The sequence below is a fragment of the Centrocercus urophasianus genome, unplaced genomic scaffold, assembly GCF_019232065.1.
Source record: "Centrocercus urophasianus isolate 14NV4802_14NV808 unplaced genomic scaffold, USGS_Curo_1.0 seq_74, whole genome shotgun sequence".
In the NCBI taxonomy this organism is placed as follows: domain Eukaryota; kingdom Metazoa; phylum Chordata; class Aves; order Galliformes; family Phasianidae; genus Centrocercus; species Centrocercus urophasianus.
The window spans coordinates 53,542-78,245 of record NW_024885355.1 but is presented as its reverse complement, the minus strand read 5'-3'; the positions used below and the strand labels follow the sequence as shown (position 1 = coordinate 78,245).

The 24,704-nt window shown below is 48.6% G+C and overlaps 1 long non-coding RNA gene across 1 annotated transcript in view; it reads right to left on the bottom strand.

Annotated features, from left to right (window-relative positions):
• Window positions 1-24,698, bottom strand: part of LOC122170909 — a 27,513-nt gene extending 2,815 nt beyond the window's left edge. The window contains exons 1-2 of the long non-coding RNA XR_006171881.1: window positions 24,480-24,698; window positions 22,712-23,183 (exon numbers count right to left, since the gene is read on the bottom strand). This is a non-coding gene — a long non-coding RNA (uncharacterized LOC122170909). The remainder of the gene's footprint in view (window positions 1-22,711; window positions 23,184-24,479) is intronic.
• Between the last annotated feature and the right edge of the window lie 6 nt (window positions 24,699-24,704).

Sequence of the window (24,704 nt, the reverse complement as noted above, 5' to 3'; positions counted from 1 at the left end):
GGAGAAGGAGAAGGAGAAGGAGAAGGAGAAGGAGAAGGAGAAGGAGAGAAAGGACAAGAAGTCCCTGTGGCTTTTTCCATCCATGGGACAGATCATGAGCCAAGAAACTTGACCCTCCCTGCTATCTAAGCTAGTCAAATTATATGCACATGAACCCATCTCTCCATTAAGACACATCCGACTGTACACAAGGACATGCCAAAGACATCCTAAACCTCTTCACAAGGTTCTCTGTTTTCCCCTAGAAGTTATGATGGAGATTACAGGCACACACAGGCACACTCCTATCCAAAGTCATTCACAGCTGGCAATTGTATGGATATATATTTTTTTTTAACAGAAATCACCACCACCATCCTGAGGCAAGCACAAAAGGAACTACAGAAAATCAAACAGCATCATCCATTCTTTCTTCTGTGGAGTTGTGGCACCGAGGGACACGTTAGTGGGCAATATTGGTGGACTGATGACATCAGAGGTCTTTTCCAACCTTAACATCCTATGATTCTATGGTTTCTGCCTTTGCTGGACCCTACCAGATCTACAAAGGAGACTCAACCACTGTAAGGTTCACAGCTGGAAGACACTGGAACCTCCAAGCAAACAGAAATGCTTTGAAATCAGAGCGCTTTGCTACCACTTGCTCTCAGAACTGCAATCTCAGCAGAGACCACGAGGCCCCATTGCTAATTGTAATGGTTTGAGCAGGTCATAAGTGTCTCCTCACCTCAGGGCATTACATGTTCACCGTATCTCTTCATCTTCTGCTTCCCCCTTAGTAGCCTAGGACGCTTCCATCTCACCCTGTGTAACATCCTTCCTCCTACCCACCACCCCTCTGCTTGACCTCATCTGGAATCTGGCAGGACAAAGACGGACTGAATTCACACTTGTATCTCCTGCTGCTTGTTATGATGGCCTGGAGTATTTCTCCTGCTGGAGAGTTCATTTAAATTCTTACATTTCCAGCCAAGCCTTTGTAGATGAGCGAATCCATCTGCCTTGTTCTGTTTTTCCCTTTGGCGTGCTCCAAGCTTTCCTTGTCCTGTCCTGGCCATGGTGTCCAAGTCATGCCTGCCTCGCAGAGGGACAGGAAAGATTTGTGTCATCTACGTCTACAAGGTTAAATTCTCCAACCCATGGGTTTTCACATATCTTTATTCCAAGGATTTTGGCTTCCTCTCTCCTATTTCTCAGTATTTTTAACTCTTCTATTCGCTCTGCAAATACACTGTCTGCTGATCTACCAGAAGAAACGTCCCCATACCTTGCCGTTGGTGGTTGGGAGATTAGAACTCACACAGGAGGAAAATCAGGGGACACAAATTAAAACTTCTTTTCTGCTTGTTCGTAGCAAAAATTCATCGATATCCTGCTTCCAAGACTGGTGTGAAAAATCAATCAAAAAGAGCTGCTACCCCCAGGTCTGCCTTCGTGCGCGGTTTGTGCCCCCAAAGCTCTATTTCTCTGCCTTCCCTTAGCCCATATCTCCATTAGCTGGAGGAAAAAAGGGAGCAGATGAGATAGGATGAAAAAACAAGGGGAAATCTTGGGAAAAAAAAAACCCACAGGTAGATAGGTAGAAGGAAAGATTGAATTGATCATCCTGCTGGTGGAGTTTTGCTTATGTAAAGAGATGTTAGTGCCTTCTGAAGAGCAGATTAGCAGCACGGCTGGCATCCTCCACGTGGAAAAAAGCATCAGAAACCTCCTCACTTGTCGGGTGTTCCCATTGGGTGACCATGATTTTGTTGCTCCTAAGATGTGAGAGATCTGAATTATTCCTTATATTGAGCTGAAAAATGGCCACATACACAACCAAAGTTTTTCCTACATCTGCCATTGCCATAGAGCTGCTGCTGAGTGTCTTAACCTTATACTTTCTCACTGGTTGCAAATCAGAAATGTCCATCTTTCCAACAGAAGGGCATTGCTTTTTCTTCTTTTGCAGCTGGCTAGCACTACATCCGCCCTTGGTTAATGCACTCTAATCAGCATGAGCAATTAAAAGAGTCTGTGCATGGGGCTGAATTTCAGTCAGTTTTGCTTCTGGAGGTGAGAAAACCCACCAGCATCAGAATGGATGGCAGCGTAGACAAACAAGTGTCAGGGCATGTAGGCACTGCTCAGCCCTCAACCACGTCCCTCAGTGCCACATCTCCATGCACCTGAAACACCTCCAGGGATGATGACTCCACCACCTCCTTGGGCAGCCTGTGCCAATGCAATACCGTTCTTTCAAAGGAGAAATGCTTCCTAATACCCAACCTGACCCACGCCTGGCACAACTTGAAGCCATTGCCTTTCATCCTATCGCTGTTACCTGGGAGCAGAGGCCAACCCCCACCTGGCCCCAGCCTTCAAGCAGTTGTAGAGAGCCACAAGGTCCCCCCTTGAGCATCCTCCTCTCCAGACTGACCCATCCCAGTTCCCTCAGCTGCTCCCCATAAGATCTGTGTTCCAGACCCTGAGATACACACAAAGCCATGTCACCTCCTGGAAGGCCACCAAGATGCCCCAGCAAAGCTCCCTCCTGCCGTGCTGGTGGGAAGCATCCTGGCACTGACTGCAGGCAGAGCCGAAACACGTAACAGCAGGCTCTGTGGGGAAGCACCCATTTATCAATCTAACAGGACTGGAAATTCCTTGTCGGCAGGATCTGCTCGCTCTCAAACATGTGCATTGCAGCCCGAGGAATGAGCAATGAACATGATATCTCTTTTATGTCTGCCACGGCAGCCAGCCTTGTAATAATAATAATTTAAAAAACCTGCCTGGTGACTTCACACCGGCCTTCCTAGATATAAAGCATAGAGGGAAAACACCAGGAGACGTTTGTGCTGCTTACCTTTACAATACCCATATCCTGCCTCAGTTTACTTCAGGGTTAATTGGTCACGTCTCTGAGATGCTGTAATGCTTGAACAGCAAGTTGTGTAAACCCTGCAAGCCATTCCCACCAGGGTACAGCTGAAAGACCCTGATCCCCAATAACCACGTTCCCCATAATTGGCTTTTCTGATGCTAGCAAGGTTTGTGCTCACCCCTCAGTGCATTCTTCCATTAAACACTGGTGGGATTTTTGTCTTTTGCTAGCTCGCCTGGGTTCACAAAACTTATTAGAAATTCATACTCTGTGCTCAGCAGCCTCCATGGTTTTTGAAGAGATAAACAGACAGACGCAGGCATGTGCTGAATGTGATCATGCAAATTGTGCTTTCCTAGGGAGCCAAGTGAAAAGCAAGCCAGATGACTTCAATTCAGAAGGCCCTTCAAAAAGGAATCCTTGTGAAGGTGATGGCCGTGATGAGGATTAAGCGAGTGCAAGGAGAAACGGGCTGTGAGGATAGTTGTGGCTCTTGGGTAAATTAAAATAAACAGCGATGCAAATAGGGATGATATCAGCCATAAGGACTGCAGAGTCCCAGCCAAGGCATTTGCATGCTGAGAGCAGAGTTTGGATTCAGACGAAGAAGATTGCCACTGGTAGTCCAGGGTAAATCTCCATGTGTGTATCTGGCAGCATTAGGATCCCCAAGTTGTAGCAGAGCTGTGCTGATCACACACCAGGGAGGGTGGACAGGATTTTATGGATGAGGAGAAACCAAAGCGTCTTCTTTCTGCTGAGACCCTCCGGGGACCTAGGAGAGCAATATGGTTGAGTCTCACTTCTCGGATGGTGAATGAGAGAGCAGTCAAAGCACAAAAACTGGCCACAACAAGGTCAGGACTTGGAGAGATGGCACTGGGTCATGACTTGTCTGAGGACCATTTTTTATCTGAGGTCCTCCTGGTACTCTGTAGTGCATGCTTTTAATGTAGGCACAAGAGGTTGTGTCCACCTAGGATTGAACTGGGGGTTCTACTTCACCCAAGGGAGGGATGGAGAAAGCAAGAGAGAGGGCTGCAAACCCTGCTGGAGCCCATTTGGAATGCTCCAGAGATCTTAGAATCACAGAATCAAGGTTAGAAAAGGCCATTCAAACCCCCAAGTCCAAACCCAACCCATCCCCATGCCCACTGTCCTCATACCTCAGTGCCATATCTCCATGGTTCTCAAACCCCTCCAGGGACGGTGACCTCATCACCTCCCTGGGCAGCTGAATTCCCCTGAACAGTGGCATGAAGGAGATTGGGGAGCAGTAGCTCCGCAGCTCAGGTTGAAGAGGGGTCAGCCACAGGCACTTGGCATATTGAAAAAGGATTTGTAGGCGAAGGCAAGGCTGGCTGGAGAGCTCCCCTCCGGGACCACCTGAGGAATGAGTTTAATTGCCTGAGCATTTAAGAAAACAGAGATCCATCTTTCGGTGCAAGCAGGCCTGCTGCTGGGAGGGGAAAGCTAGGTGAAGCAGCAGGATAAATACTGGGACATTGCAAAGCAGAGAGAAATCCACCAGAAATGAGGAAGCAAAGTAAGCCAGAAGGCTTTGGGAAGCTTTCTCACTGTTTCATCGATGTGGAAATGAACAGTGCATCCCCTGATGAGAAAGGGTAGCGGGGAAGTAGATGGATGGGCAAACACTCTGAACAGTAGCATCCATCTCTCATAATAAGGCAGCAAAACTGCTCTCATTTCCTGTAATCTGATAACCCACCAGAGGAAGGGGGAAAATGCCTTTAAATGGTGATTATAATTCCCTTCATGGTGTTTCCTGATAAAGTGGCCCCCCAACATAGTGCTATTATCAATCATGACTGCTTCAGTAGCACCCTGAGGCAACCATGGAGATCAGCGCCTACGGGAGGAGAAACCCTTTCTGTCCTGAAGGAACCACAGGGTGCAATGAGCTGCACGAGGCCTCCTAAGACCAAACCCACTTACTCCAAGAATAGTGGGATTATGTGAGCATCGTTCAACCACAGCAGTGCTGGCTGGTGGGAAGGTCTCTAGACCAACCTCCTGCTCCAAACCAAACCACCACCAGTTGCTGGGCAAGAAGAGCAGCTCAGTGGTTGCTACAGTCATAACAAATTGGTTGGACGTGATGATCTCAGTGGTCTTTGCCAATCTTAACGGTTCTATGATTCTGTGGTTCTAAATTGAAGGCCAAGGTCTGAAAAACTGAGCATCAAAGCTGTATGTTGTTGGATAATCTCATGAACACCAAGCTGTGCTGGGGGCAGGTAGACATGTCTTTGACCAGCCCAGGCTCTGGTGTGCTGGCATTTCCTCCCGTTGCTTCCTCACCTGGGTACTTCATGTCCTTTCTGATTCCTCCCTTCTACTGCTCGTGCGTAGAAGCAGTAACAGTTCTCAGGACTTTGTATTTTTGTCTGCATCCACATGGCACACAGTTGCAATGCATCTTCTCTCCATCCAGCAAAATGCCTGCAAAATGCTATGGCTGTTACTAGCTTGGTTGGCTCGGTCAAGTGTGTCAAGTTTGAGGTGCTGTAAATCTACATGATTTAAAAGACGATCCTTCCTCAAACAAGCACCATGCCATATGAGCAGGTGACCAGGATACAATTCCTGTCCTGAAGGAACGACCCCAAATACTACCCTTGCTTCCGCAGTGCCTCTGATCTGCAGTTCCCCACAGCAGCATCCTCTCTTATTCATCCTCCCCAGCCACAGGAGGGTCCTCAGTTGGGAAGATGTAGCATCACGTGAGCACAAAAGACCCCATCTCTACTCACCAACACACACTGGAAATGAAGATGAGCCACTGAGGCTTTGGTTTTGCATGGCAAAGCCAAGTAACTGAGGGTAGCAACTCTTTCACCTGGGACACACTGATCCCTGGATGGAAGAGCAGCAGTTATCCCAAGGTAGCATTCACCTGCCTGCCTAACTCCTATGCCTGAGCTGGACTACAGGATATGAATCCCACTCCTACTCTGCTTTCTGTCTTCTTCCCATGGTGAGTTCCTTCAAAGAACTATCCAGTCCAGCCATAAATCTCTCTTCCATGGAGCAAGGGAAGAGGTAGAGAAAGCTGGAAGAGGGAGGACATCACCGGTACTCCAAAGTAATCATTAGTGCAAAGAAAATACTATGTCCCTTCCTAAAACAAAAAGGAGATGAAGGAAAACGGTCCATAAAACTCCCCTTTCACAGCTCCTGTGGTTAGACTCTACCCAGCCTCCTGATTAATTAGGTACTTAATGGGTGACTGCTCCAGACAATGTGCAGGAGCAGCTCATACAGAGAGAGCACAGCATCACAGCCCTCAGAGCAGGCATAACAAAAGCCCCAGACTGCTTTACTGAGTTTTTGCTACTAAATCATCTCTTCTAGAGGGAGTGTTGTTTTAAGCAGGCTCGTGGCTTCAGGCACAAGGGTTGCTTAAGTGCGCATTCTGCTCTGCAGCTGAGAACACTTCATACCCAGCAGATCTACCTGAAGCAAAGGAAACTCCAAATTGCAGTGGGATGAATAATCCTGAGGGCCAGGCTCACACCCATCATCTTACTGCAAGCCCAAGTCCCTTCCTGGCTCACTCTGGACCCCCAAAGACACTTCTTCCTTCCTAAGCTCACCCATGGCCAGCTCCCACCTGTGAAGCCCACCCTGCAATCCGGGTGCTTGAGGGATCATTGGGTAAGCTGTGCAGAGCTTGAAGACCTCATGGTGACACCATCCTTCCACTGAATGCATCCAGACTGCAAACCACACGTCACATTGGATTTAAGAAAGAAGTTTTTTATGGTAAGGGTGATGAGGCATTGGCACAGGCTGCCCAGACGGTGGTGGTGCCCCATCCCTGGAGACACCCACAGTCAGGCTGGGTGGGCACTGAGCACCTGATAGAGCTGTGGGTGTCCCTGTCCATTGCAGGAGGTTGGACCAGGTGTCCTTTAAGGGCCCCTTCCAACTCAAACGATTCTACGATTCCATGATTCTATAAATCACAACCCCAGTGACATGAAGGATTTCCCCAAAATGATGACTAATGATAACAGCTCCATTTGCCACGAGAGGGCACTTTTACATTAATTCTCACATCCCTGGCTCCAGTCTTCCTGAATACAATAAGGTGACAGTGGGATTTGGTGTCCAACTCATCAGGGGAATTTCTTTTGTAAGGATGGGGCAATGTCCTGAGCACGTCACTACAGGGAGATTGCACTAAGGGACGTGGGTGCAGATGGGTGCCCCAGTGTATTAGCTCTACAAGAAGAGAAATAACAGTAAAGAATCACAGAATCATAGAATAGGTTGGAAAGGACCTTAAAGTCCATCTCATTCCAACCCCATCCACGGCAAAGGGTGCCACTGGCACAGAAAACTTCTCCAAAGGAAAAAGTCCTGTAGGGAAGACTATGCAGAAGTCTTTCAGTTCAGATGAAAGCAGACACCTGCTTTCCAACTTCTTTAGGAAAGACCCTATGCGTTAGCATTTTGGACAGAGAAATGAATTAGCGTTTTGGAAAATGGGCATATTTGCTGCAGACATGAGTCGTTACTTTACAAACACCTCACCGGCTGGACGCTGCAGGATAGAGTCCAGGCTGCTGACTTGGAGCTGATTGAAACCCTTTCCCCCATCCCACCCCCCCTCCATCATGCAGTAGATGTGGAAAACTGCAAACCCTGTGAATGCGCATAGCTCTGAAATTACCGCTATTCATCATGTCCAATTGGCTCTTGGAGAAATCCCAACTGGTCAAGGAGTTCTGCAGCATAACAATAGGTGATTATCTTTTGTTCCAAATCATTTTGTCAGGACAGCCTCTGCTAGACTGAGATTTTCATTCGGTTTCAAGGAACGGAAGATCCAAGCAATGAGACAGGTCTTTCTCTGGGGAAGGCACCGCATGCTTGGACAAGAAACCAACAGTGCCTTTTCAGGCAGTCAGCAGACACAGTCACTATCTTGTGTTTCAGATTACGTATATATCTCTCTCTGTCTAAATGCCTCTTGAACTGAATTCTACAGCTCTGGTCCAGGATGACCAGGTGAAAGAAGGGAGAGAGTGGATTAGGTCAGCCCTGGAAAAGAGAAGGCCTCTATTCAGTCATCTTTACCCTTTCTCACTTCATCTTGGTTTCATCTGAAGGATCCAACCGTAGATACGAGACATAACATTTTGAAACAGCACCAACACGGTGAGAAAGGGCAATGAAACGCTGAGCAAGCACAGAAAAATCTCACAGAAGAGTGAGGGTGATAAGAGATTGGCTTGTGAGGAAAGACTGGTGGAGCAGAGACTCCTCAGCCTAGAGGGAAGAAGACCATGGTAGGAATGTGATAATTGACAGCAAAACAAATTTAGGTTGGCTTTGAAGGAAACCTACTAACCTGATGGAAGCTAAGTGCTGCAGAAGTCACATCTGCTGTGGGTTTTTAGGAACTGGCAGCATGGTCATTGGTGCAGACGGCTGGACTGTGTGCTCGTGTGAGCTTTCTTCTGTCTCAAAGCTTTCTCCATGGCCAAGGTGATGAAATTCCAAGGGTCCTTTTAATAACTGTCCCCAAAAAAGGAGTGAGCGCAGGTCCGACACCCAACATTACACCATGATGGAAAGCAGAGTAGTGCTGCTCTTTGAAACCAGTACCTGGTGGCCAGAGCCATCCGTTCACACACACATCCTAAATCCCAGCACTGCTGTTTGACAAGGGTTGGTTATGCTGAAGAAGGACGAAGCTGGTCAGAAGGACAGCAGGTTGGCCATGGGGAAAGTGAATCGGATCCCATTCTCCATCCACACGTCTCTCAGCCTCCCTGGAAAGGCCATGCACATTAGGAGGAAACCTATAGAATCACAGAGGAACAGAATTGTTTGGGTGGGAAGGGATCTCTAAAGGCCATCTGGTCCAACTCCCCTGCGATGCACAGGGACACCACAGCTCCATCAAGTGCTCAGAGCCCCATCCAGCCTGACCTTGAGTGTCTGTGTCTTCCTTCATTACCTTTTTACCCCCAAGCATCCTTTTTCTGAACCCTGCTCTCCAGCAGGTCATGGCTTTGAGTGACGGTGCTATTTGCAGCAGTCTGCTCTTGCTCAAGAGCCAGGAAGCACACGGCCGAGGAGGTCAATTAACAAGAAAACAGCTTGATAGTGTTTCCGCTTTGTGAGACTCTTGTTCTGCATTTGTCCCCCCTTCCCTCGTGTGAAAAAAATGCGTGGCAGTGACTCTCGCAGACAAGGAGTGACATGTGGATCTCCGGCACCTTCCTGTTGGATTCTTTTGGTGAAGGAGTTTGACCTTTCCCAAGGAGGAGCATCGTGCCTCCGCTGGGTGTGCACGATGGGAAGGGAACATCTGCACCAGGACAGCCTCCTTGCATGCAAGAACCACCCACGTGTCCTTCTCCCACCACGTTTCCCCAACCAGAGGCTCCCCGAATCCATCTAGGGTCGCGGCTGCTGCAGGCATGCGTTTGTTGCACAAGATTTGCCCCCATCACTCATTTCACAGACACAAATGGCTCCCTCAGCTCATAAAACTCAGGTCCCGGCACACTCACAACGTGATGATCTGAGAACAGAAGGGTTGCAAATGCTCGGGGAAAGCCTGGCTTTATAACCCAGGTAGCGCTCAGGAGGTGATGTGCACGGCGCAGGTGAAGGATGCTGAGGGTTTAGTGCTGATGGATGAAAGCAGCACCCGAGGCACCTCCGCTCCCAGATGCTCCGGGCATCATCCTGGATCCCAAGGAAACCCAGCAAATCCCAGCTCTGGGAGAGATTCATTTTTGGCAAACCAGGGGGGTTTTCCCCGACATCTAGCGGCCGGCGCAGACACGGAGTGAGATAACGCAGCAGGAGAAAACAAGCCCTGCTATTACCAGGAAGATTAATTACAAGCACAGTAATAGCCAGGCCTTCTGATGAAATATTTTACAGTATATTGCCCTCAGGAGAGTGACTCTTTTCACTGATTTATTTTAACCTTCACATTACGCAGATACGTTATAGACGTCTTCAGAGATGCCCTGGTGTTATTTGCCTCCTGACAGCAAATAATAAACTCTTTCTCAGCTATATAACATTTCCAAGGAAGCCCTTGACGTGAATAGAAAAATATCGAGGACAATTAAGTCACATGACACTCACAGCCCTGTGGGAACGGCCTTGAGCTCTGCTGCAGGACTCAGATAGCATGAGAAAACCTGGTTCAAACGGAGTAGCAAGAGTCTAGGAGGTAGTAATTATTAAAGATCTCCTGGTTAAAGATCCTCTGGGGTCCCTCTTTTATTTTAATAATGGTCCGAGCCAACTTTAGTGCTTCCAGAGGAAAAGAATGAGAGGGGTCTGTTAGCACAAAGGAGGCAGGGCTCATCATGAGGGGAGCTGGGGGAGGTCGGCTGCCATTAACACTGTTCATTGGGGAGCAACGGCGTGTTGCTCACACTGCCTTGGGTGTCCAGGTAGATTTTGTCTCTTGCTTACATCCAGTCTTACTGGATGGAGCAATGCCACGAGCAGAGGTTGTTGTAAGCAGGACATCATCATCATGGGGTCACCCCGTTTTCTTGCAGACGCCAGCCCATCGGTGTCCGTAGGGTGCCAGCATCAGTGCTCCTGCCATGCGTGGTCCCAGCAAGACTTGGAGTTTCCTCCCCATCAGCCCACCAGAAACATGCTCTTTGAATCATAGAGTGATTAAGGTTAGAAAAGAACACCACAGTCAAGTCTGAAGAGGGATGGGCGGGGACAGTGAGCACATCAGCGATAAGGACTGAGGTTCCTGCAGCAGCAACTTAGATCAGGGTCCTCCTGGATACGGCTTCTCCTTCATTTTAGAGTACAGCAATGAAGCTTTGGAATCACCATCCCTGGAGGTGTTCAAGACCCGTGGAGGTGTGGCACTGAGGGACGCGGTCAGTGGGCACGGTGGGACGGGCTGACTGTTGGACGTGACAATCTCAGAGTGCTCTTTTCCAACCTTAATGATTCTTTCATCCCAAAGGGAGCGACTTTTCCATGTAGAGGTTGCAGCACTGAACCTCAAGTTCCCTTCACCAGCATTACAATCCTGAAGCAAAAGCAGGCTCGCGCAGGGCTCCAATGCCTTTCTTCCTCCCTTGCTCCCGCAACGCTGGAACAGATCCCTGCAAAACCACTTTGGCTGGAGAGCTGTTGTCAGGTCATTTTGAAAAGTTTGCAACACTTTGCAAATTGTTCTTGCTGGAGGTTGTACAATAATGGTGCCATTACTCAAAAAAACCATCCAAGAATATTACGTTAGACGCAGGTCAGATCTCTCCACTCACAATACTCCAGGAAAGGAGAAAAAAAAAATAGAGGAAAAGAAATTGTTAAACACAAGCTAGAGATGACAATGAAAAATTTACCCTTAACTGTGTATATTTTTATGGAGAAAGGTTATCTATCCATCCATCATCACGCACAAGTACAGGAAAGAGCCTGTGAGTATTTAGATATTATATCTTGCATGTGTAGTTAAAGAGAAATAATACTAGCACAGAGAGACAGCTGTATCTGCTCCCTCTTTCCTCTCCCTTTAAATGCCCATTGCAAAAACTGCATATATTGAAGCTGCTCATCTTATAGATTTAATCATCTATAGCAGGATGAAATGAATGGCAGTGACTGCGTGGACTCCTTCATCTGCAATGAGCAAAACAGGGACTCAAGAGAGTCATCCCCAGAGCAGGTGTTTGTCTTGCATGAAGGATGCTGTGCCCACCCAACATCTCCAGTCCATGGGTAGCAGCTGCCTTCTCAGGGCAACTGAAACTCAATTTTCTGGATCTGGAGCACAGAGACAGGGCTCTGGAAGAGGGGGAATAGCCGGGAAAAAACAGATCTTGATGCCTCCTGCTGGAAAAAGTCTCAGCCCCCAAAAAGCTGTTGGCTTTGGCTGCCAGAGATGGAAAGTACAAGAAGGAGTCCTGGCTTAGAGGTGTCCCTCATGGTTGGATCCAGGAAAACAGGCAGCAATGTGTACATGCATCCCGGAGCTGAGAAAGTCATCCATCCCTGTGCCATCCCCTAGGCATGAGCAGAGTGAAAGGAGATGTGATGGTGGTTGGGTTACTCCTGAAGATGCCATCAACCCCCACAAAACCCACAATGGCTCTGACAGACCCCTTCCAGCATAAAGGGAAGGGGCAGCTGCAGGTGCTCCTGCCCACCTACCTTGTGTCCACGCTCTGTGGCAGCTCCTGTGCACTTTCAGCATTTTTACACCAATGTGAGGGGCTCAGCAAGTGTGCAGTGCTGGATTTGATGAGGTTTCACCACCTCCCTGGGTCAAAATCATGCCTGGGCCTTCAGAGGCATTCTAACCACAAGGCTTCAACAAGATGGACTTCCTTCCAATCAGGTTTTCCCTCTCTGCTGATCAGTCCTTTCTGCCTTTCATACCTTTCCAGGATCCGCAGCCTCATAAAACTCCATGGGAGAACATTTCTGCCTGCTCAGCACGGGCAGGAAATTCCCAACATTTTTCACTTTTTCAGCCCGAAGAGTTGTCCACCGGGTCCGAGCTCTGCCAGCACCATCCCAAAGGGGTCCCAGAGCCAGGAGGTGATGCAGAAAAGAGGCTGAGCTCTTTATTTTGACTGGCACTGGATAGGCAACCTGGGTGCGACATGACGGCTCTGCAGTATCTTTGTTGTGCAATGGAAGCTGGCAAACACCCCAGCCTGCTCCAGAGGTTGGCAGCAGCCATCGTATGTGTCTTTAGCCATTTGACATAACAGAGCTTTGTCCCGCTGCAATTGATTGAATGTCAGCACCCACTTCACTCCCTGATTGAACAGCTCTGACGGATGCTGACCACAGTGGCCACGAGATAGCACAGGTTGCCCAGAGAAGCCTTGCTGCCCCATCCCTGGAGGCACTGAAGGCCAGGCTGGATGTGGCTCTGGGCAGCCTGGTCTGCTGGTTGGCGACCCTGCCCACAGCAGGGGGGTTGAAACTAGATGATCTTTGAGGTCCTTTTTGACCCAGGCCATTCTATGTCTCTACGATTCTGTGATTCTATGATTCTATGAACTGCACCCCCTCCTCTCCGTGGATTTGTCCTGTAGCAAAGCATTAAGGCAAAATGGATGTATATCTCATCACCAGCCTTTGGGGGCAAAGATTGCCTTTGAATTGGAGCTACAAGCAGTAGCAAGAAGAAGAAAACAAAGATTCTGTATAGGAAGCATGACTTGCGGGCCTGGCCATGGGCACAGCTCAGCAGGAATGGCTCTGCATGTGATGCTCCTCTCACACTGCTGCTGTTTGGTGTGGTGGGCATTGAACGCTCATCGGAGCAATGCACAAGGTTGCAAGACAAACAAAATCATTCACTTTCAGCCAAGGAAGATGACTCTGCTTTGTTTTGGTGACTTCACAGATAAAAAATCCTATATGTTTTAGCACATTCTGCAAGATGACTCCTTCCCAGGTTCCCATTGCTGAGGACAGCTGGGTCAGCAGGGGACAACTCCTTCTCCCCTCTCCTCCCTCGTTTGAGGACCAGTCCCAAAGCAAGTAAAGCAGGACTCTCACTGCTTTGCTGCCTCCTTGGTGCCATGCAGCCCAGCACGAAGCTCGGGTTAGGGCTCTCACTTAATCCAGAGAGGCACTTTTCTGATTCTGCTGCTGGACTTTCCTGGCAGGCAGGCAGCTGAGGGCAGCCAGGGAAGGAAATTTTCTAAGCATAAAACCCACAGTGTCTTCAGCCTTGAAAAAGTGTCAAGGCGCACACGGTTGACCCGAACTATTTATAAATGGAGACCCAATGGAAAGGTGATGGAGCTGAACCAACTTGCAGTTTCCATCCCACCCCTCTCCCTGCAGCCGGTCACTCCAGCAGCATGGCACCAGCCAACATCCTCAGCTCCAATTTTTCCAGCTCAAAATGTATCTGAGCGGCCCAAGTGCACCTCTCAGAGGAGAAGTAGGTCCTGGATTCTCTACTGTATGTGACTGGTGGTTCTCAAGGTGGAGGTGCGCAGGGCATACAAGGATGAAGCCTGGTTTGGAATAGCTCAATGCCTCAAAGGGCCCCAAATGAGCCAGCAGTGTGCCCAGGTGGCCAAGAAGGCCAATGGCATCCTGGCTTGTGTCAGAAACAGCAAGGCCAGCAGGACTAGGGGAGTGGTTGGTCCCTTGTGCGTGGCACTGGCAGCCCAGCGCTGCCCATCCAGAATTGGCATTTCCTCTTTGGCATTTCCTCTTTCTTTTTTAGGGGAAAAGGATGAAGATAAAAGATTTAGAGGTAGGAAGAAGAAGAAGGAATAGTACAGAGCTGTACAAACCATTGAAATGTGGAATTTTAAGACCTAGGTCTATCCCAAGGCACCAGAGAGATCACAGATTGGGAAGACTTCTTGGCTGGGTAGGTCTCTGCTCTCTCCTTTAGGGCATTTTCCAGAGCACATTTTGCTGGATTCTCTCACCTATGGACCCAAACACCACAGCATCCTGAGGGCAAGCTGAACATGGCCACCAAGAGCCCATCTCCTTCATGAGGACACCACCACGAGCCTATAGGAAGAGCAATCACCTGTCACTCATCATAACAAAAAGCAATCAAGAGAAACACAGCAGACCACGAAGAAACTGTTCTCAAGTGCCGTACTTCATAATTTTCTTTGCAGAGCTCAAGGCTGATCCTCCACAAAAGCTCATGCTACAGAAGGAAGCATTACCAGATTTTTTCTAGGGCCGTTGCAAGTGATAATCCTACTTTTATCACGTTCTTCTCACAGGAACCACATAGGATGCTGCACTCCCAGCAACTAGCGAATTAATTGGGTTTAAGATGTGTAAAATTTAAAAACCACCAGGGGAGGAAAGAATAGCAAACTCTTCCCGAGCTTTTTCTTGAACTCTCAGGGAATGAGGGATATGTGCGATGCAAATGAACAAAACCACCGAGCTGGAAAGGAGCTCAGGAGCCCATGGAGACCACCTTAGGTGGCTGAGGAAGGGTCGTATTGGAATGGAGCATCCTGCAGGGATAGCATAACATAGAGATGGGATGGAGAGCAGCTTCTGGGGAAAGGGCTTGGGACAACAAAGGCCAATGCTTTGGTAGATGGTGGCCAACAGGAATGAGCCCAGCAGTGTCACCAAGCCGTGGGCTGGAGGTTGGGGCGTGGAAGGAGATGCCAAAGCTGAGGGTGCAGTTGGAATGAAGGCAAAGGGGGATTTTACTGCCGTCTGCAGCTCAGTTGGTGGGATCCTCTTTGGATGTGCCCACTGTTGGGAAGAGAGATCATAGCACAGGTTAGAACAGAAGTCCCCATCACGAAATGCTTCTTGCCATGCAGGCGGTCAAACATTGGAACAAGGGGTCCAGCTGTGGGATCTCCATCCACAAAGCAATCCCAGAGCTTCCAGTCCCAGTTACTCTGCATGGCTTTGCATTTCCTCAAGCCTTCCAGTAGCAGGGATAATGGTCTCCTTGGACCATCTCCCCTACTATTTCCTACTTCAACAGCTCTGAATTGATATATTTTTTTAGAAATTTGCTGTGTGTACATGCATTCCTTCTGGTCACACTGAAGTGGCAAAGAAGCACAAGGCCCTTCCTGCTGTACTGCATCTTCATGGCCACCTCTCTTCTCTAAGCTAGAGGAGCTTCTGAGCTCTGGTTGGAGCTCTTGTTTCCAAACCTACTGTTGTTTACAGGATGCTCCTGTACACCCACAGCCTTCTCGCTGCACAGAACCCAAAGCCAGGCACTATTGACCAGACAAGCTTTCCCAACACCAGGTGGAAGGTTGGCTATTAAGGAAAATCTCTTTCCTAGAAAGAGTGGTGATGCAGTGGCACAGACTGCCCGGGGAGGTGGTGGGGTCATAGTGGGGATGTGACACTTGGGGACATGGTCAGTGGGCACGGTGGGATGGCTTGGGGTTGGACTTGGGGATCTTGAAGGTCTTTTCCAACCTTAATGAGTCTACAATTCTATGGTAAGAATTATCACCCAAGTCTTACGCATCCCATCTTGGCAGTGCTTAGCAGCAGACGTATGTCTTCGTTTGCAACAGCATCACCTTGTGACCCAGCTGTGATCCAGCTGCTTTTGGGAACCCCCAGCACATCTCCTGCTATGCAGCTCCTGACAGGAGACACTTCACATTTTTCTTTGGGACACAGCAAAGTTTACCACTCATCTTACTGGAAAAACAGCTTCAAATTCCTCTGATAGGAAGGAGCCCTGCTTTTACAAGGTATCAGTTTCATCGAGGGAAGGAGGTGGAAGCAGAAGAGATGCTGATCATGCGTCAGATGGGCACAGATAAGCCCTGGGCCAAGTTCTCACTTCATCATCACAGCTGATTAACCAGGAGGTCAAGAGCTTGAGCAAAAACCCCATCGTGTTGCAATTCTCATGTAGACACAGGAAGTTTGGGAGATTCGTCCCTCCGATGGCAGTAACAGCGGTATCAAAACTCTCACTGTGCTAGTTGTGGCTGTTCAGAGGCTGTTTTGGTAACACGTGGAGCAAAACGTTCTCCTGCTCTTTAGAAAGTGGGATAAGAGGCAAGAGTTCAGGTTCCAAAAAACACTCACATAAAGGATCGTGGATTTCTCCACTGCTCCTTAATGAGCTCCTCCTGAGAGCAGCACTGAGCCCCTGATTGGGAGCTGTGCGGGGCAGGGTGCTCCACCTCCACTCCAGAGCACGAGGAAGGACAAAGCACCACTGCACGAAACACAGCTCCGCTTTGGCTCCAAAAACATTTTGGCATAACTTGCTAACTTGAATTTTATCTGTAAACGTTTTCAGCCCGATACCACAGGGAATCCTGATTTTCTGAGACTTACCAACAGGAAATCCCTGAGCCGGAGGGTTTAGCTGTAATGAACTTATTGTATATTCAAGCACCGAATGTCAATTTGGATTATGATGTCAAAAATAAGCACTGAGAGCTTGCAACCGTACCCTGGGGTCACCTGTCAGGAACTCCAGACTGAAATTGGCCAGATATAGACCAGAACAGCCCTGATTTATTTTTTCCCTGTGCAAATACAACAGCGAGGACTGAACAAAACCTACTGCATCCCGGAGATGAGCCCCCTCCTCCTGTCCCCAGCGTCCTCCTCCACTTCATGTGGGGCTTCCTTGGCTGGGGATGCTTCGTTAGAGGCTGCCCTAAGAGCCCAGGACTTGTCAGATGTGTTGGAAGATGAAATCCTGCTATTAGTGCACATCTGTGTCACCACCACTTGTGTCATTCTGGGACCCCAAAGCAGAGATCAGGAGCCCCATCCTCCCAGACACGCAGGTGAAGACAGCTCTCGCTCCCTGGCCTCAGGCTGAAGGCACTGGGAATTCATTTGGAGTATGGGATGCAAGAGGAGCGGTGCATGGGGGATAATTAATAATTAATCTCCCTCTCCAGGCACATAGGCCCCTGCTAAGGAGGTTCAAGCGACTTGTGTCTATCTTCATCCCCATCTTTATTCTCATCTTTATTCCCGCCTTCATTCCCATGCTCAGCCCCACTTTTGTCCCTATTTTCATAGAATGGTTTGGGTTGGAAGGGAGCTTAAAGCCCACCCAGCTCCAATCCCCTGCCACTTTCTGTATTCATCATTCTGCTCTCTCTTATTATGTTCTCGCTCATTAATGGCTCCGCCTCCCCTGAGACTGCCTCCCAAACCCTTCCAATGGAGACCCTACAGATGGTTATGGTTATCTGGATTGAGAAGCAACTGGGAAACAAGAAACCAAATACAGTTTCTCCAACCAAGAAACGGGAAATTGGAACCTCCAAAGCAAACTTCCATTACAAACCCAGATTTCCATTCTCACTCTCTAACTCTCTAACCAGCTTGTTGTGAGGCTGGCAGGGAAATAAGACCTTTGTTTCCTTGATGAAAGCAGGAGACATTCAATTTCCTCTTCCTGGAATGGGGTTTGCCAGCCTCTTCTGCTCTCTGTTTAGGAGGCCTCAAAGTCAGGGAAGTTGGATGAGACTAAAACCACCAACCTGTTCACATTGATTTTCTCTGGAGAAAAGGGGTTGAAAAGCTTTGGGTCATCTTTGCTTTGGGTTGTGGTTTGCTGGGATCTGCTTTACTTGTTCGCCTCCTACCCAAAATCATAGGGGAGGTTGAGGCCGCTGTTTGCAGAGATGCTCAGGCTGAAGGAAGGGAGGGAGGGAGGGAGGGAGGGAGGGAGGGAGGGAGGGAGGGAGGGAGGGAGGGAGGGAGGGAGAGAAGGAGGGAGGAAGAAAATAAAGCACAAAAAATTGTTGAATGATAAAGTATCCAGGTTGGAAGGGACCCCTGAAGATCATCTCATTCCAAACTCTGCTCTGTTGGCCAACAGTTTGACGTAGCATGAGGCTGCAACGCTCCTCATTGCTGCTGGAAGTCCTGCACGCAGCGAACCCAGGCAATCACTCATGTCCTCCAATGCTGATATCTGGCTAATGTCAGGCAGGGAGGATTAAAGCCTCCCTCTCAGGCCATCTGCAGTTCCCAGGCAAGCTGACAGCACCTTGGACTTCTCACCCAGGACAAATCCTAGCCCGGTTTAGCACGAGGCAGCCAAACAGCAACTCGCCTTGTCACACCGCGTGCTGTTGACAAAGTTATCGCTTTCCAAACAACCCAGGGCTGAGCCAGCGGGGCCCTCCACCCACTCCAACATGAGAGCATTTCCTGCTGGCCCAGGGAAAGGTTACTGAGGATGCACACAGAGCTGAGACTGCTGCTGCAGGTCACGGAGTCACGTTTGAGTCAGAAGGGATCTTAAAGGCCACCTGGTCCAACAACCCTGCAATGAACAGGGACGCCCACAGCTCCATCGGGTGCTCAGAGCCACATCCATCCCAACCGTGGATGTCTCCAGGGACAGGGCATCCACCACCTCCCTGGGAAACCAGGCTGTGGGGCTGCACTTGCTTTGTATCAGTGTTTGAGGTCTCAGAAAGGTGTTCTGAACCAGGCAGGCAAAGAGCATGAAAGCCCAAGGTTGGATGTTAAAACTGGACTGTTGTACAGGGGATGAAAAGGCACAAGGAGGAATGCGCTCGAAGTCAACTGGGAATTAAACACTGAGATGCTGTGGCTGTAAAGAGGAGTTTCTGGCTGTTTGAGTCAGTGCTGCAAACTCTCATCCCTTCTTTTTCTGTGATTTGCTGTGCTAGAAAGGATTTCTACACTTTTCTTAAATACTGCAGTTAAGTTGCAAATAATACACTGAAAAATCTAGGTGAAATTACGTGGCCCACATAGCATAACGTGTTAAACAAGAACTAAAAACTCACCCCAGCCTGAGACTCACACAGTTCTGGCAAATGCAAGTGGGAAATGGAAACGTGGACAACAGTGCATGGACATTAAGCACCCTCTGGATAGAAGACCTGTGAAGCAAAGCAGCTCAATGCTCTCTCCTGCTCTCTCTTCACATGGTGATCTTGAAGGACAGAATAATTAAGGGTGGAAAAGACCTCTAAGGTCACCTTGTCCAACCATCCACCTACCACCAATATCACCCACCAAACCATGCCCAGGAAGCTCGTCACACCTCATCCAGCAGCTGCCTTACGCACGTTACTAGCAGCTCTTTGCGACCACCGTATCTCTTTTGCTCCAGCACCAAGCCTGTGGTTTTGGCAGAATAAGCTGAAAACCTGCTGAAAGCTTGTGGTTTTGCATCAATCTGGGTAGAGAAATCGCCTGGTGTGCCTGTTTCTAAGCAGCCACGGGGACTGCAATGAGTTGTGTTGCATGTATGCAATAAACACCTGCACCACAGCAGTGGTGCTGGCAGGGGAAATGGGAGAGACCTCATCGCCCTTTAGACCAGGCATCAAGACGGTGGAGCGGTGGGACAGAGATGAGGTTTAAATGCTTGTGAAAGCAAGGAAGAACTCAGTGAGATAACAGAGCACTGAGATGTTATCAGAACATCTGCACTGTGTCCATCACTCACCCATCTTCCCTTGAGGAACTGTTCCCTCTCGGTCCCACACACCACAAAAAGCACAGAAAATAGACATGCGTCAGGTTCCTCTTTCCACCAGGGCACTCACGTCTCCAATTACAGCACGGAGGATGTTATCAGGTTGCAGCAAAATTTCACTATTGCCATAATTTCGCGGGGAGAAGAAGATTAATATGAGAACATAATTTCCACAGCCAGCAGCCGCGCTCCAAGCGGTGCTCGTTGTGTCAGACAAAACCACAGACGACAACCCCAACTCAGCCAGGGCTCTGATTTGGGACCAGAGCCTGGAAGCAGTCTACTGAAAGCAAGACCAGAGGAGCGAGAGCTGGAAAGAAGGGGCAGAGACATTTCTGAGCCTCACCAAGGAAAGGGAAGGTAGGTGGTGATGGGTTGATGGGTTGATGGTTGGACTTGATGATCTTGGAGGTCTTTTCCAACCTCAACGACTCTACGATTCCTCCATTAGGAAATACCCTGCAAGAAAACAAGATTTTCTTCTGAAAAGCCTCATGCTTGCAGCACATTTCAGTCCCAGCTGGAAATAGAAATTGCTGGGGACTCCAGACAACAAAGCCAACTGGAGGAATATCCCTTCCCAAATGGAGAAGCCAATGGAGACACACAAGCCGAAAGGCAGAGCTGGGATTAAACTCTGAGCGTTGCACCGTGTTGTGTCTTTCCATAGGAAGGGAGGAAGATGAGGAGAGAATTCTTCTCACCAGCTGGATTCCTTCTCCTGCTGCCCAGCCCTGGGTCCGACGCCAACACCTTGTGCAAAATTCAATGCACCAACCTGACAGGTTTTCCATCCACACCAATCGCACGTTCGAGCTTAATGGTTTTTCATGCAGATGTAACTTAATTAACTGACTGCCTGATTACATCCTATATGAGATTTTTAGGCAGCTGAGACCAGTGCACATTTGCAGAGCTGCTCCTGCCAGCTGTCATGTGCTATGCCACCTCAGGACGAGCTGCCCACGAGTTGTCCATGATTTCATATTAACACCTAAGACGAGACCATGGAACTGCAAGTATATATGTACTTTTTCTTTTCTTTTTTTTCAAACACAGATGCAAAAAATACAATATTAGACATGAGACAAGGGTGGCTTGAGCAAGTTGATGTCAGCTCACCTTTCAAGTGCCATCCTCCAAAGTCAGAATCACAGAACAGTTTGATTTGGAAGGGACCTTTAAAGCCAGCTGGCTCAACACCCCTGCAGTGCACAGGGACACACACAGCTCCATCAGATGCTCAGAGCCCCTTCCTCGTGACCCTGGGTGTCTCCAGGGATGGGACACCACCACCTCTCTGGGCAACCTCTGCCAGCACCTCACCACCCTGATCATAAACACTTTTCCCTTATACCCTGTCTAAATCTCTCCTCCTTTAGTTTGAAACCATTTCCCCTCATCCCATCACAACAGACCCCACTGGAGAGTCTGTTCCCCTTTCTCACAACCTCCCTTCAGATACTGAAAAGCTGTTAAGTCATCAGCTTTCACTGATATTGAGAGTGTTATCCCTCTGGCACAGCGGGATGAAGGCCTTGCTGGCACTGAGCTAACAGCACCAGCCCCTCTGACACAGCCTCTGGCCCCGCACGCAGAGCATGGCCCACTGCTGGCAGGTGGACCTGACGGAAAGCCAGCACTGCTGCCAAAAGGCCAAAAAAACAATAATTAGAGCAAGTGTTAGATTTATTCCCCATCTCACCTCTCCCCAGCCAAGGAAACTACAGTTAGCTTTGCCTAAAGAAACAGGCTGAGCTCGTTTCGGGTAGGCAATCAATACAGGCACGCAGCATCGGGCTGTGGAGTGCTGCTCTGCAGCTGGGGCACAAAACATCCTTCCCTCCCCATGAGAGCCACTGAGTTGTCCAGGCAAAGCCAAAAACACAGCTTACATTCTCCTCCACTCGCAGTTTTGGGAGAGAATTTCCCCTGCACAGGAGCAGAGAGCGCCTGCTTACAGGAGTGGGGAAAGCAGTGCCAGCCCACACGGGGTTCCTCCAGCCAGGTTTTGGCTCAACAGAGCTGTGTCAATGGGTCCTTTGTAATACCTGAGTACCAGAAACTAATTTTCGTTTATTTTGTGCTGGATTTTTTGGTGGTAGTGGTTCGGTTCTATTCAACAAAGCCAGTGTAAGCCAGAAATAGATCTTGTTTTCCTGTTAAAACAAAGACAACCCAGGCTGGACCTGATACTGCTGTTCTACAGGCACGTCAAGGAGTGATACCCAGAGCAGAAATTGAAATGAGGTTTTAACAAAACAACTTCTAAAAAGTGACCCATCAAAGTTAGGCTGAACAGAGTCCAACAGATTAAACCCAGGTGAGTCGATGCACTACATACAGAACAAATCCCTTCTACAACAGAGCTGACATCTGACAACTAATCCCTTAAAAACTGGAATCATTTTACACCACACACAAAACAAGCTGATAGCAAACTAACCAGCAATGAAACCTCTCAAAAGGTGGTTTATTGGCAAGCTTCAGCCCTTTCTCATCTGGGGACAGAAGGACTAGGGCAGGAGGTGCTTTCCACCCACCTCTGTCCATTTGGAAAGTGGCAAAGTGTGGTAGGAAGAGCCCAGGGTTTGCCTAGAACAAGTCTGCCCCCTCCAGCAGCACCTCTAGCAGCAGGTTTCAATGCAAACCTTTTCCATACGTGGCCAATTATTCATTTTAATGCAAGAACATTTCAATAAAGCTGTTCAACATCGCAAAACAGCTTGAGGTAACATTTCTCTCCTGTATCTTCCCACTTCAGCTTCAGGAGCGTACAAGTTGGCGTCTTGGCATTCCGCTCTCTGATGACAGACAGATTGGGTGGGAGAAAACGATTTAAAAATAAGGAAAATCAGCACAAAAACCTGTTGCACCGACGAAGCCTGGAGTCCTGTTAGCTCTCCTCGCTGCACCGCTTCCCACCAGCAACCTCGCATCACGGACGGTCTCCCCGATGCTCGTGCAGCAGTCTCCTGCTCAATGGGAAGGCAACATTTTTAGGCAGACGCATGTTGCTGATCAGCTGGGATCACAAGAGGTGCTGGATGAGCAACATTGCCTCCCCAGTGAGGCAGCACAGCCCTTCCACCATCCGCAGAGCTCCCCAAAGCCAGCTGTCTCCCAGCCCCACCGGTGGCCGGAGCTGTTTTTCCAGCTGTGTGCCATCTTTTTGGATGCAGTATGAATAACAAGAGCAGTACCACCTTGTGTGAAACAGAGCCAATGAGGCAGCCAGCTCTCCTCGCTCAAACATTCGCCTCTGGATCAATAAGGGCTTGATGAACTGCAAGCTGCAGGATCTGGGGGGCCGGGGAGGACGTGCTGGTTCAACTTGGGCTTGTAAAGAAAGCAAACACAAAGGAGCATTAAGAGAAGACACAAAACCTTTGAGTGATACTAATCAGTTTTATTTTATAAATACAGATGAGCTTTCCCGCAATTACCAAGATAGTTTTAATGTGTCACTGACAATGGGATACTTTGTCTTGGCTTGTTTTAAATACCTGGTCAAGCAAGGAGAAGCCAATGCTGTTGTGCTCGCTATAAAAATAGAGTGGGATATGATCTTCCAAAACTAATATTCTCAAAAAAAACAAAACCTTAGGAGTTCCTAGTGAGTGGGATAAGATTGTAATGCAATGTTTTCTCCACTTGAAGACATTCACAGGCATTTAACAGTGTCACAGCTGTGCAGGAACTGAAAGGCTCCTGACAGTTTAAAGCACGCTGTGATCTATCTTCTCACCTTCCAACTTGCTCTTTGTTTCCCTCCCACTATGCCGTTTTCAAAGTCTTTTACTGGGGAAGAAAATAAAATCACAAAAAGAAGCTGCAGTCTGTACAATCCTCCCATCCTCCATAGCAACGATGTTGGCCGATGCCTTAATTAGCCCTACAGTGTTGTCCCTCCCCTTCACACCCTCTTTATAAAAGTGGTAAAAATAAGCCTGGGAGCAATTCAAGGTCTATGAAAGGTACATCCATAGGAAACCCAGAGAAGCTATGTGACAGACAGATGCAGAAATCAACTGTTGTATTTGACACATGAACAATCCCAGGGCTCCAACGGGAACAGCAACGCGAGAAAAATAAACTTCATTTGGTTGGGTGCCACCTGAGAAAATGCGCAACTAACAAACAAAATCTGAAGTCCCGCTGATGCTCTACAAACCTAATTACGTGCCGCCTAATTGCTCTGAGACACTCTGAGTTTGCCTATGGAACACTGCGACTTCACAACTACTCTTTGGGTTGCTCCGAAAAGTCACCATCATACACAGACTACTGTCGTCGTGATAAAAGAAAATTAGTGTGACCACAATCCACCCTGGGCTGCTTCAACTGCGCCTGATTTCACCCCTCAGTGAGCCCAACTGACTCAGTACTGAATTTTGGCTAAAACCGAACTGCTGACAGGAGTTAGCAAGGAACAATTAGAGGATCTCCTGCCCACCTCAATGAGAACGCGCTGTGTTGGCTTTGGGGATTCAATTCTGGCTCTCAGTGCACCAAAGCGCGGTGGAAATTCCCTACTTATTCCTTCTGATGATGAGATGGCAGTGCGTTAAGCCTTCATGGATGTTTTCCACAAGGTTTCAACAGAAGAGTTTATTCAGGGGGGAAGATACTCACGAATGTGTCCAAATTCGTGCCTGAGTTTGCAACAACGCGTTACAAAAGCGAGGTCTCTGCTTCTGAGTGCTTCCACCTTACTGAGACAGACCAAAGAAATGATTCAGCAGAAAGGTTCAATCCAACAACTCATGGTAGGCACAGCCCAATCCAACAACTCACAGTAGCACAATCCAACCCAACAATTCATGGTAGCACAACCCAATCCAAGAATTCATGGTAGGC